This window comes from Pituophis catenifer, unplaced genomic scaffold, assembly GCF_029215685.1.
Source record: "Pituophis catenifer annectens isolate HBS135680 unplaced genomic scaffold, rPitCat1.0.hap2 SCAF_1, whole genome shotgun sequence".
NCBI lineage: Eukaryota > Metazoa > Chordata > Lepidosauria > Squamata > Colubridae > Pituophis > Pituophis catenifer.
Window position 1 is genome coordinate 120,875,092 of NW_027256881.1, and position 12,311 is coordinate 120,887,402.

The window sequence follows — 12,311 nt, forward strand, 5'->3', positions numbered from 1 at the left end:
CTCCGTATCTCCGGGGGGAGCTCATTCCAGACGGTAGGTGCCCCCACAGAGAAGGCTCTCCCCCTAGGGGTCACCAGCTGACACTGTTTGGCTGACGGCACCCGGAGGAGTCCCTCTCTATGAGAGCGTACTGGCCGGTGGGAGGCTATTGGTGGTAGTAGGCGGTCCCGTAGATAACCAGGTCCTAAGCCATGGAGCGCTTTAAAGGTGGTAACCAAAACCTTGAAGCGCACCCGGAAGACCACCGGGAGCCAGTGCAGCTCGCGCAGGAGAGGTGTTACATGGGAGCACCATGTCGCTCCCATTACCACCCGCGCGGCCGCACTCTGCGCCAGTTGGAGCCTCCGGGTGCTCCTCAAGGGGAGCCCCATGTAGAGAGCATTGCAATAGTCCAGGCGGGAGGTGACGAGGGCATGAGTGACCGTGCGCAACGAGTCCCGATCCAGAAAGGGACGCAACTGGCGAATCAGGCGAACCTGATGAAAAATCCTCCCGGTCACGGCCGTCAAGTGCTCTTCTAAAGACAGCCGTGAATCCAGGAGGACGGCCAAGTTGCGAGCCCTCTCCGTGGGGGCCAATGATTCGCCCCCAATAGTCAGTGATGGCGTCAACTGACTATATCGGGACGTCGGAAACCACAGCCACTCGGTCTTGGATGGGTTGAGCCTAAGCCTGTTCCTCCCCATCCAGATCCGTACGGCCTCCAGGCACCAGGAAATCACTTCAAGGGCATCGTTGGGGTGATCCGGGGTAGAGATGTACAGCTGGGTGTCATCAGCGTACTGATGGTACTCCACCCCGAAACCACGGATGATCTCGCCCAGCGGCTTCACATAAATGTTGAACAGGAGAGGCGAGAGGATCTACCCTTGTGGCACCCCACATATGAGGGGCCTCGGGGTCGACCTCTGTCCCCCTGTCAACACAGACTGCGACCAGTCAGAGAGAAAGGAGGAGAACCACCGCAACACAGTGCCTCCCACCCCTAACTCTTCCAACCGGTGCAGCATGATACCATGGTCGATGGTATCAAAAGCCGCTGAGAGATCTAACAGGACCAGGACAGAGGAGCACCCCCTGTCCCGAGCCCTCCAAAGATCATCAACCAACGCGACCAATGCCGTTTCCATGCTGTACCCGGGCCTGAAGCCCGACTGGAACGGATCCAGATACGTCGTTTCATCCAGGTGCTGGGGGAGCTGTTGCGCAACCACACTCTCAACAACCTTCGGCACAAAACGAAGGTTGGAGACAGGACGATAATTTACCAACATTGCCGGGTCCAGGGAAGGCTTCTTGAGGAGAGGCCTCACCACCGCCTCTTTCAAGGCGGCAGGAAAGACACCCTCACCCAACGAAGCATTTATAATCCCCTGGAACCAGCCTCGTGTCATGTACTTCATGAAATACATGATCATGTACTTCATAAAATGTGTGAAGCTAGGGCAAAGCCTAAATTTGATTTAAATTAAATTTGGCCTTAATTAATGTTAAATGTAATTAAATGCAATTTTTTTTCTTCTGTCACATTGACACTTGATCAAATTGCAACTTTTAAGACAGGTCTAGGGTTGTCTTAAAGGCCTGGGCAGGGGTATATAAGCATCACATAGGCTCCACAGATGTCTATCTATGGCCTGGCAAGGGGAAAATGTGAGATAGTAGAGAGAAAATTCTATCACTTTGCTTCCAGATGATGAAGATGAATTCCATCATAAGATTTCACAACTATTATCTGATGGATGAGGACAAAGTCAACAAAATTGCAGAGCGGTGGCCTTGAATAGCCCTAGGGATCAACACTTTTGATTTGCTATTTCATATTCCCTCCACTGATGTGTCACATTGCAGCCTTTCTCTTTGACAGTAGATTGGACGTCCTATTCATATCTTCACTGAAAGCAGTTCATGCTTACCATGAAAATGAGCCACCCATCAATGTTTTAAAACATCTCTCCCAGCAGCAAAGGCATGGAATGAAATGAATGCATTCCAAAAAACAAGAATTACCAAAGATTTCCCAAAGGTTTGATTTTTTTTTTCTTCCAAAGCCATTTGATTGTCTGTAATGCTGTTGCCAATGTAATTGTTCTGCATAGCAATATCTATTTGTTTAATTCTTTTAATAATTTTAAATTTTGTATCGGATGTTTTTTATTCTTGGCTGTTCACCGCCCTGAGTCCAGCAGGAGAAGGGCGGTATAAAAACTCAATAAAATAAATATAAATAAATAAATATATCTAATAAACAATACTTGGCCTTCCTTTGACCTATTTAATCTTAAAACAAAGTGTAACAAAACCAAGGTAGTGAAACTTGAATATATTTTAAATCACAATTTATTGTGCCAATGGCATCATAGTTCACAATCAGCATTTCAATCATTTCACCAATCTTGATGAAAGTGAAATAACAAATTAATCTACTATTTTACCAAGTAAATTAATAAAGTCATTCTCTGATTAAAACATGAATGCTTATTATTCATGCAGTATTCTTTGTCATAATTTGGAAATCTACAGTCAGAACCTGTTGTAGCTCTGCTTATAAAATCTTTTCTCATAGCTTCATTTCCATATCGTGAAATGCTTCTGCTTATATTTAACACAAAAATAACTCTCTCGTATGAGCTTTTCTTGAAAGCTTTTGAGTTCATTATTTTACCCGGAGGAATGATTGTGAAATGGCCCAAAACATTAATTATAATACTTTCCTAATTCAAAACCCATTCTACACATTAAACACAATAACTTATGTTTACTCTAGCCCCTCTTTTTATTCTTTTACCTCTGAGCAGGCTATCATTTATAGGGAATGGAGTGCTGTTCATCTTAATAATTAAATAAATAAGCCTAAAGAAAGCCTTTGATCGCTGGGATGATTATTTTGTCTTGGATCAATTGCCGTGTTGGTAATAGGCAATACAAGAGCTGCAAGCCTTAACGGCAGAATCTTATGGAATGGTGACACATCAGAACAGAACAAAACAACAGAAAATGGAGGAAATAATTACCTTCATTATAGTTCTTGGCACTACAGACATATAGTAAAAAAATAAATAAATTTGAAAGATGTGTAAGATATAAACCTTTCTACATAGAGCAATAGCAATAGCACTTAGATTTATATGCAGCTTCACAATGCTTTCTAAATGGTTTAGAACAGGGCAGTCAAACTCCCAGCCCACGGGCTGGATGTGTCACATGCTGGCCATGCCCATGTCCGGTTTAGTGAAGGGGGGAAAAGTCATGTGACACCACCTTGACGACATGAGTTTGACACCCCTGGTTTACAGAGTCAGCATATTGCCCCCAACAATCTGGGTCCTCATTTTACCAACCTCGGAAGGATGGAAGGCTGAGTCACTCTGAGCCAGTGAGACTCGAACTGCCAAACTGCAGGCAACCGGCAGTCAGCAGAAGTAGCCTGCAGTACTGCATTCTAACCACTGCGCCACCCCAGCAATCATGAAGTTATTACACTGGAATGTCATCCAGAGATGTTGACCTTGTATAGTTAAGTAAAGATTATTGATATCATAGAATTACAGCCAGTCCTTGTCTTATAACCACAATTGAGCCCAAAATTTCTAAGTGAAATTGCTACGTGAAACATGTGTTAATGAATTTTGCCCCATTTACAACCTTTCTTGCCACTGCTGTTAAGTGAATCACCGCAGTTATTAAGTTAGTAACACAATTGTTAAGTGAATCTGGTTTCCCTGTTGGCTTTGCTTGTCAGAAGGTCACAAATGGTGATCACATGACCCAAGGCACTGCAACCGTCATAAATACGAGTCAGTTGCCAAGCCTCTGAATTTTGATCATGGGACCACAGGGATGCTGCAATGGTCGTAAGTATGAAAAATGGTTCTAAGTCATTTTTTTCCCAGTGCCGTTGTAACTTTGAATGATCACTAAATGAACTGTTGTAAATTGAGGACGACCTGTACTTATTTATGTTACAGGAAAGTAAACTCTGAATTTTAAAGGCACTTCTCCATTCATCAAAAGAAGAATAAAAAAAGAAGTTCACCTCATGACCATATTCTTAGTGAATTTAACATGATTGCAGGAGAAAAGACATTCTTCCTTTTGGCCAGAAGTACAGTAGGCATTTTATATGCCACAAATTTGAGGAAATTAATTTAAAAATATTATTATTAATTATATTTTATCCCACCATTTTTATATGTAACTCAAGGCAGTGAACCTACCTAATGCTTCTACAAACTATTTCCCCTTCAATAACAATTCTATGAAGTGGGTTGGGCTGAGAGACAATAACCAGCTCCCTCTTATCCAGTTGGCTTCCGTGATTATGTACCTATTTAAAAGATGAACTGGATTATATCATGTAATTATGTAAAGTATTCTGGAATTGTTAAATACATGTTTGGAGCACTTTCACTTTGCTGGTATTACACCAGTATCTATAGCATAAGTGGGGGTGGGGGTGAGGTTTAAATTCAGAGTCAGCAACTGAATCGAAGATATTTCATAAATTCCAATACAATCATACCATTTTATGACTCTGTGGTGCAGTCATATTGTCTACATCTATTTATGTTCATAATGATAACTTAAAGCAAGAAACATAAAGTTCCATAATGGGAAATTAAAGCAAGAATATAATAGGTTATGAAGAAAGAATATATTCATTATGAGAAACATATTCAGCTGGGGGAAAAAAGATTGAGGAGATGCAATAGAGATTATAAATGTAGTAGAGAAACATTATGCCTTTATCTTGATGGTACAATTCAGAGGAATCCAGTTAAATTGATTAGCAGTAAATTTAAGATATAAAAGTAGTTTTTCTCATAATCGATAATTAAAACAAATACTACTAATGAACAGCCACTGGCTTAACTCGTTTCAGGAAAAGGATAGACAAACACCTGGAAGATAATTGTAAGGATGAACAGCTATTGTTAGATCAACATGAAATCTACAAATAATATACAAATAATTAAAGAGACCAAAGACAAAAGACAAGGTCATGAAGGACAGCCCTCTTAGCATTTGTTACAATTTGGAATCAAATTAAATAAAACAATTTCTCATCAAACTGGAAACCATTATTGCAATTCACTGATTCCTAAAGAACAGCTCAGAGGTGTTTAACAGATTGTTAATTCTCTATCCAAAAAAAGGGAATAAAAACAGATTAATGTCTTCTATTGCCTATGAAAACTCTTCAATCATTACATCTCTGACTATGTGCTGAGATGATAGAGTCTGGAGATAATGAATGGATTTGATGTGCAACTCCTTTTTGTGTCAAGAGAAGTTTCTTGGCCTTAATTCCTGAATCAATGGCTTTACAGATCTATTATTTGGGGGAATTGGCAATTTAAACTAGGAAAATGTACTAGGAAAATGATACCGTAAGAACTAATTACTTCTGAAATATGCATTTTAAAAAATGAAAAGTCATTTGAAAAATTGTTTTGAAATTCATGAGCATTTTGAGCATACTATTCCCAATGAACACATTTTTGCAGAAAGCGTCCACTCAATTGTAATGAAGTTCATTGAAGGACACTATCAACATTTTGTATTTCCTTTTTTAGTTGTAAATTGAATCTCGGTCCTTGAAAAACTGCAAATTTGAGGGCAAAGCTGTACCAGGTCATTCTGCAATTCTAGGGGAAAATGCTGCAAATTGAGAAAATATTCCAATAGACACATTTTTCATTCTTCTGTATAAGTGGTAGCTATCTCCAGAATTCACTGAATTTCTCAAAGACGTCTCTGCAAGATGAAAAAAAGGAAAGATGAATGAGTTGGACATTGATTTTAACAAGCAAATTCTGTTTTGATCCTTAAGATGCTCATACAATACAGTAGGAAGCCTACCCCATTTCACGGAGAATATTATGCATATTGTGTACATATTATATTATGTACATACATAACCCTAACCCATCACATTATTTCTTTTCAAACCAGGCAATATTATGCAAAGTGCAGAAAAGGAATAAGAAGTACTAAACTATAAGGTAAAGGTAAAGGTTCCCCTCGCACATTTATGCTAGTTGTTCCTGACTCTAGGAGCCGCTGTTCATCTCTGTTTCAAAGCCAAAGAGTCAGCGGTGTCCGAAGACGTCTACATGGTCATGTGGCCGGCATGACTAAATGCCAAAGGGGCATGGAACGCTTTTGAACTGCTAGGTTGGCAGAAGCTGGTACAAGTAATGGGAGCTCACCCCATTGTGCGGTACTAGGGATTTGAACCGCTGAACTGGCGGCAAGCTCGACAAGCTCAGCATCTTAGCCACTGAGCCACTGCATGTTCTTTATATATAATATATATATATATATATATATATATATATACTCAAGCTCTGTTTAATTGTTGAACCATTCACTAAGCATTCTGTTTATTTTCACATATTGGCAACTAACTTTAACCCCACATTTATGCAAAATGTTTTATAATTTAAGCCTAATGACTTTATCATAAAAGTTCCTTCAATCAAAGAAAGGATTGCATCACTTTCAAAGAACTGATCAGCAAAAATCTGTTCGTGCCAGATTGGGTTGCTGGCTCTTCCAGGCTCCTCCACGGGCCTCGTCTCACCTTGCCTCATGTCACGATACCACATATCTGACCAGGTACAGTGCCGGCTTCCACTCTCCGCATGCATGAATGCAGCTAGTTTTTCTCACCCATTTATCCACTCACAATATTGTATGCTTTCAAATAGCAGGAGCTTACCCTATCTCGTAGAGCTGGCCTCAAACCGCCAGAATGCAAACAATTCCTGGATCGAGAGAGAGAGGGGGGAGGGAGAGGGAGGGAGAGAGGGAGAGACAGAGACAGAGAGAGATTCCCAGATTAAAATTGTTTGCTTCCCAGCCTAAGGATGCTTTCCCTAATGAGAGAGAAAGACATCCTAGTTATGCAAACATTTCATCACTCAGAAGCTATCCAATCCATTCTTACAGATTTTCTGTGTTAACATATCACACTGAGCTACATTTTACTTATTAATGTTTTGCTGAATAAACTATAATTGCCCATCTAATGTTAATGTTATAATTCATCTATTGTTAAAATATAAACCATGGTTTAAACATCACACCTGATAGCCTTTGCAAAACATTACTTAGAACGAAGTAATGTCCAAAACATTATTTAGAATGATGCATTAACAAATCTATCATATGTTCCATCTTTAATGCTAACACAGACAGACACACACAAACACAGAGACACACACAAGCACGCACACACACACACAATTAATACTTCAAAGATGTAAAGCAAGAAATTACAGACTATATAACAACGCTCTTTATATGGGTAATGTGTTTTATGAATACAGTATTTTAAATGTTGGTCTATTCATTTACTAGAAATTAGTAGAGGACCCAACAGATGGCAAAGCATGTGGTATGCTTCTTGCAATAAAATGAATGTTGCAGGCTTGAATACAGAGACGTGGCATACTAAAGCAGTGGATTTCACTGGCTTTTTGATGCAAAATTCTCTTCTGTTAACCCTTGTTTTCCTTTCCAGAGATCTATGTTTTTTTCCAATTGCATATTTTAGTTACATAAATGCACAGATAAATGAGTTTCATACAAATAAGATAAGAAGCCAGCTCAGCATAATAAATTTCTTATTGTTTATTCACTTTTTATCTTACATCTATGTTCTCACAACTGCTGTATTAGTGAAATGCAGAATAGACATATTTTCAACTAACAGGACTTCTGTTTTATAGGATGACTCAGACATTATGCTTGGCTTGAACCTGGCTTGGACCTATGCTTGGACCTGGCTACTCACATTTTTATTTAGAAGCATCTAGTTTTTAGGTGGCTAATTGTTCTTCAAGTTGCAGAAAAGTGGCCATTTCTGGACAATGGAGCATTCTGGGTAGGAAACTCATGTTGCCAGAAACAGAGCTATCTGCACAACATCTGGAATAAATGATCAGTTCCTCCCTTTGCATGAGTTACTTCTCCATTCCAATTTGTCCACCTTTGGGGGGTACCTGCCACTTAGCAAGGCCAGAGATTTTTCTTCACTGAAGCTTTGTAGTGAGTACATGAAGTACAGCCATGTATTTGAATCATCCATTTGAATCATTATCTGTAGCTATATCTATATTTATCTACATCATTGCTCTATGATCTATCTATGATCTATCTATCTCATCATCTATCTATCTATCTATCTATCTATCTATCTATCTATCTATCTATCTATCTATCTATATAACTATCTATCTATCTATCTATCTATCTATCTATCTATCTATCTATCTATCTATCTATCTATCTATCCAGGGGTGGTATTCACTAACTTTCCTTACTGGTTCACAAATGTCTCTCTCTTCGCTCGCACACATCCTGTCCAGGCATGTGCTGGCCTTCCGTGCATATGTTTTGCTGGCAGGCACACCTTCTGAGCATGCGCCCGGCTTCAAAAATGTGCCTAAATAGAATGGCATAGAGCTGGGACGGGTGGGCGGCCCCACCTATGATTTCCGCTACCAGTTCAGGTGAACCGTTCCAAACCGGCTAAATACTATCTATCTATCTATCTATCTATCTATCTATCTATCTATCTATCTAGCTATCTATCTATCATCTGTCTATCTATCATCTATCTATCTATCCTTGGCTTTCCTTGGACAAAAGCATCCACACAACTGGAAAACAATTTGATTGGAATAGTTCCATAGTCAACCCTATATGTATTAAGTTTGATAGGGAAAGGATACAAAGCAACAGCCATAAAGCAGTAATAAATTAAATTGGGATTTTACTGCACCATGTAAACCTTTTAGTCAGAGATAAATCACGTTAATTTCAATTAAGCTGATTCCCCATAAGTGTTTAAAGTGCATATGATATCAGGAATTCTACACTACTTTCCCAATCAGTTTAAATCAGTACCAATAAAATGCTACTAAATGATAATATAATCTATCCATTACTAATACCAAACTAAGAGCAAAACTTGAGCGGCACTCACTGCAACATTTTAGTTTTTTGTAGATTCTATTTCATGTCAGTGTCTCACTTATTTTGGTTATGTCATGAGGAGGAATTCATTGGAGAAAACACTTATATTTGGAAGAGTTAGCAGTAGAAGGAAACCAGGCATTAACGAACATGGGGCTGGATCCCATCAAAGCTGACATCAGCCAAAGCAGAGAATAATTCAAAGAAGTAGTGCAAGATCGGAAGATGTGGAGAGACACCTGGCCCATAGAATCACCAAGAGATGGACATCATTGACTAGAGAACATCATCATCATCATCACCACTTCATTTCCATATGTGACACGCAATAGGACACTCCATATAATAAGAGATGCCATATTCAGTAGTTCCACTATGCTGCCGTTTTCGCCACTTAAATACACTTATTGGTATGCCTGCTGAGCTGATTAGTTATACTACATAATCTCATCATTAGGAATGGGATCAAACTACTTGATTTGGTTCAGGAGATCAGTAACCAATATGGAAAAAGTCTAATACCAATTATGGTTGAAGCAAGACTTAGAAAAATAACAGAAATCATTCATGGTGTGTATGCGTTTTGTGTGTGTGTCTATATCTATTTTTATATCTATATATCATCTGTCAGTCAGTCAGTCAGTCAGTCTGTCTGTCTGTCTGTCTGTCTGTCTCTATCTCTATCTTTCTCTCTCTCCCCCCCTCTCCCCCTCCTTCTCTCCCTCTCCTCCCTCTCCCTCCCACTTCCCCCTCCCTCTCTCTTTCTGTCTCCAAAAGAGCAGGATGGAATTTGCCAGAAAGTCAGGTCTTTATAAATGGAGGAAGTGTGCCATATTACCAGAGTTCAGTATCTCATCTCTCCAGTTAAATAGAATGCTATTAGAGCCTTGTGGAAGTCTAAAATAGCAACATAAAAGGTCTAGGCTGAGGGATTCTACCACTGGAGAAAATGAAAATGAGATAAGATTCAGATGAATCTGATGTGCCTGCCAGCTGTAAGACAGGTCATAGATCAATTATGAATAGAACAATCTGATTCTCTTCAAATATTTTATACTTCAACTTCCATCAGCCAGCACACCAGTGGCAAATGCATGCAAATATTGCAATCAAAAGCACAAAGAGGCAGGACATTTCCCCATTAATTACAATACAATATCAGTAATGCATACAATCTCTTAAGATAGAACATATGCTCTCTTCATCCCATCTCTCATCTTGTAACCAAAAAAAAAAAAAAATCAAAACCAACAACAGCAAACCCCAAAGTCTCAGCATTTGTTTCATATCAGCAAATGTCCAATAAGGGTTATGAGATATAACTAATTGTCTATATTAACTTTGACCCAATAAGCCAGCACTGTATTCCTTCTCATTATTTTTATCAGTCTTGATTTTAACCCCTTCTGATAAAGTCCCATATCTTGATTTCTTGTCATTTTTATTTGCCCTTTCTAAACGAATCTTTCAAAACTTTAACAGACTTCTTTTGCACATCCATAAGACAAATGTGTCCTTTCTCAAAACTTTAGCAGATCTCATTTGTACATCTGGAAAGAAAAAGTTATTCAAATATCTCTTCTGATTTAATAGTTCTATATCTCTTTTAGGCAATAAAATATCAACTGCCTTTCTTTGTATGTTCAATATGTCTTCTCATTTGTGGCAACATTTATATCCACATTCAAATTAATTAGATCTTTAGTAGATTCAATAAGCAATTTCCAAAAATGATTAGAAGCAAAGTTTGTGAATTTGGTGTGCTTTAAAAGACTCCAATATGGTTGTGAGCTTCATAATTGATCTCTTGGCCTCCTGGGAAGAGATCAGCTCTATGGGAAACCATTATTTTGTGGTCTCTTTGTCAGGAGCAGTAATCTGGATGGGAGATATGGACAATCTCTCATCCTCTCACTGTCCTGAGAGGTTCTGAAGAACTGCTCTACCCACCAACTCTTCAGTCCTTGCTGTGGTTGTCTCTGTTGTCCCAGAGATATGTTTAGCTTGCCATGTTTCCATCAGAAGTCTCATTTATTCTCAAATTTGTGATATGCTGAAAAATTGAATGGCTTTTTTTTTTAATTGGGAAGTCCACAATGAAATCAAATCAGACTATTTTTCAAAACAATTTACAAAATTCCTTTTCCTCTCCAGCCCTATCAAATCCAACATGTGGATAAAAAGGATTTATTGACAAATGTGTAAAATCTCTGTTCACCAATAAAGAAGCTCTTAAATCTGTGCTAGCATCCACTATCTTTTATGCGTATCTTGTGTACCATTCTGAAAGATACAACAATTCTTTTTTTTTTCCATTTCATGTTAGTTTAGTTAGTATGTTGTTGTACTTTGTGGCTATAGAATGGAATATTACAGTTGAATGTTTTCTTTTATTAAAATTTGTTCTTCTGATACTGAGTAGAGATCTGCAGGTGACAATTGAAGGATCAAATATAATCCTCCAAACCGTAATGCAAACCTCTATTGTCATTCCAGAATAGGAATGATTATTTTTTCAGTGTTATTTACACCCAGTTTCTCACATGGCTCTCTGCTTCTCTAGAGCCCTGCTGTGAGTGAATTCAAGAGTCAAAGTTTGCAAAAATATTTATACACTTCACATTGCAGATCAATTTATTTTTACCTATCTGTTTTCTGTGGTGATCAAAACAACAACATTATTTCCCAGGAAGATACAATTTTGTGTAAATTGTATTTGCTGTTCAGCATTGCTTGGGCAAGATTATGGCCATATAAACTAAACACAATAAATTAACATATAAATGTGTATTAAGACGAGCCATGGTGACACAGTGGTTAGAATGCAGTATTGCAGATTCTGCTGACTGCCAGGAGTTCGATCCTGACCTGCTCAAGGTTGACTCAGCCTTCCATTCTTCCGAGATCAGTAAAATGAGGACCCAGATTGTTGGTGGTAATGGCTGACTGTAAATTACTTAGAGAGGGCTGTAAAGTACTATGAAGTGGTATATAAGCCTAAGTACTATTGTTATTGCTATTAAAATTCTGTAATACCACTTTTGTCTCCATATATTCTGTTCTGTGCCTTATAAATGAGACCATTGTTCTAAATAATCTAATGGTCTAGATTTTTTTTTCTGTTTCTAATGTCAGAGCAAGATATTATTTACTGAAAGCAGGTTTTGTCACAGGCAGTCATAGGACTATCTTGAATATTTCTGCTGTTGAGAGGATAATGTAGGATCCTAATTCTCATCAGAAATACTTTGTGATAGAACTATTTAATTATCCTAGAAAAGGATATATCGTGATTTGAGAAATCCACAGTTCTGAATCACTGTAGC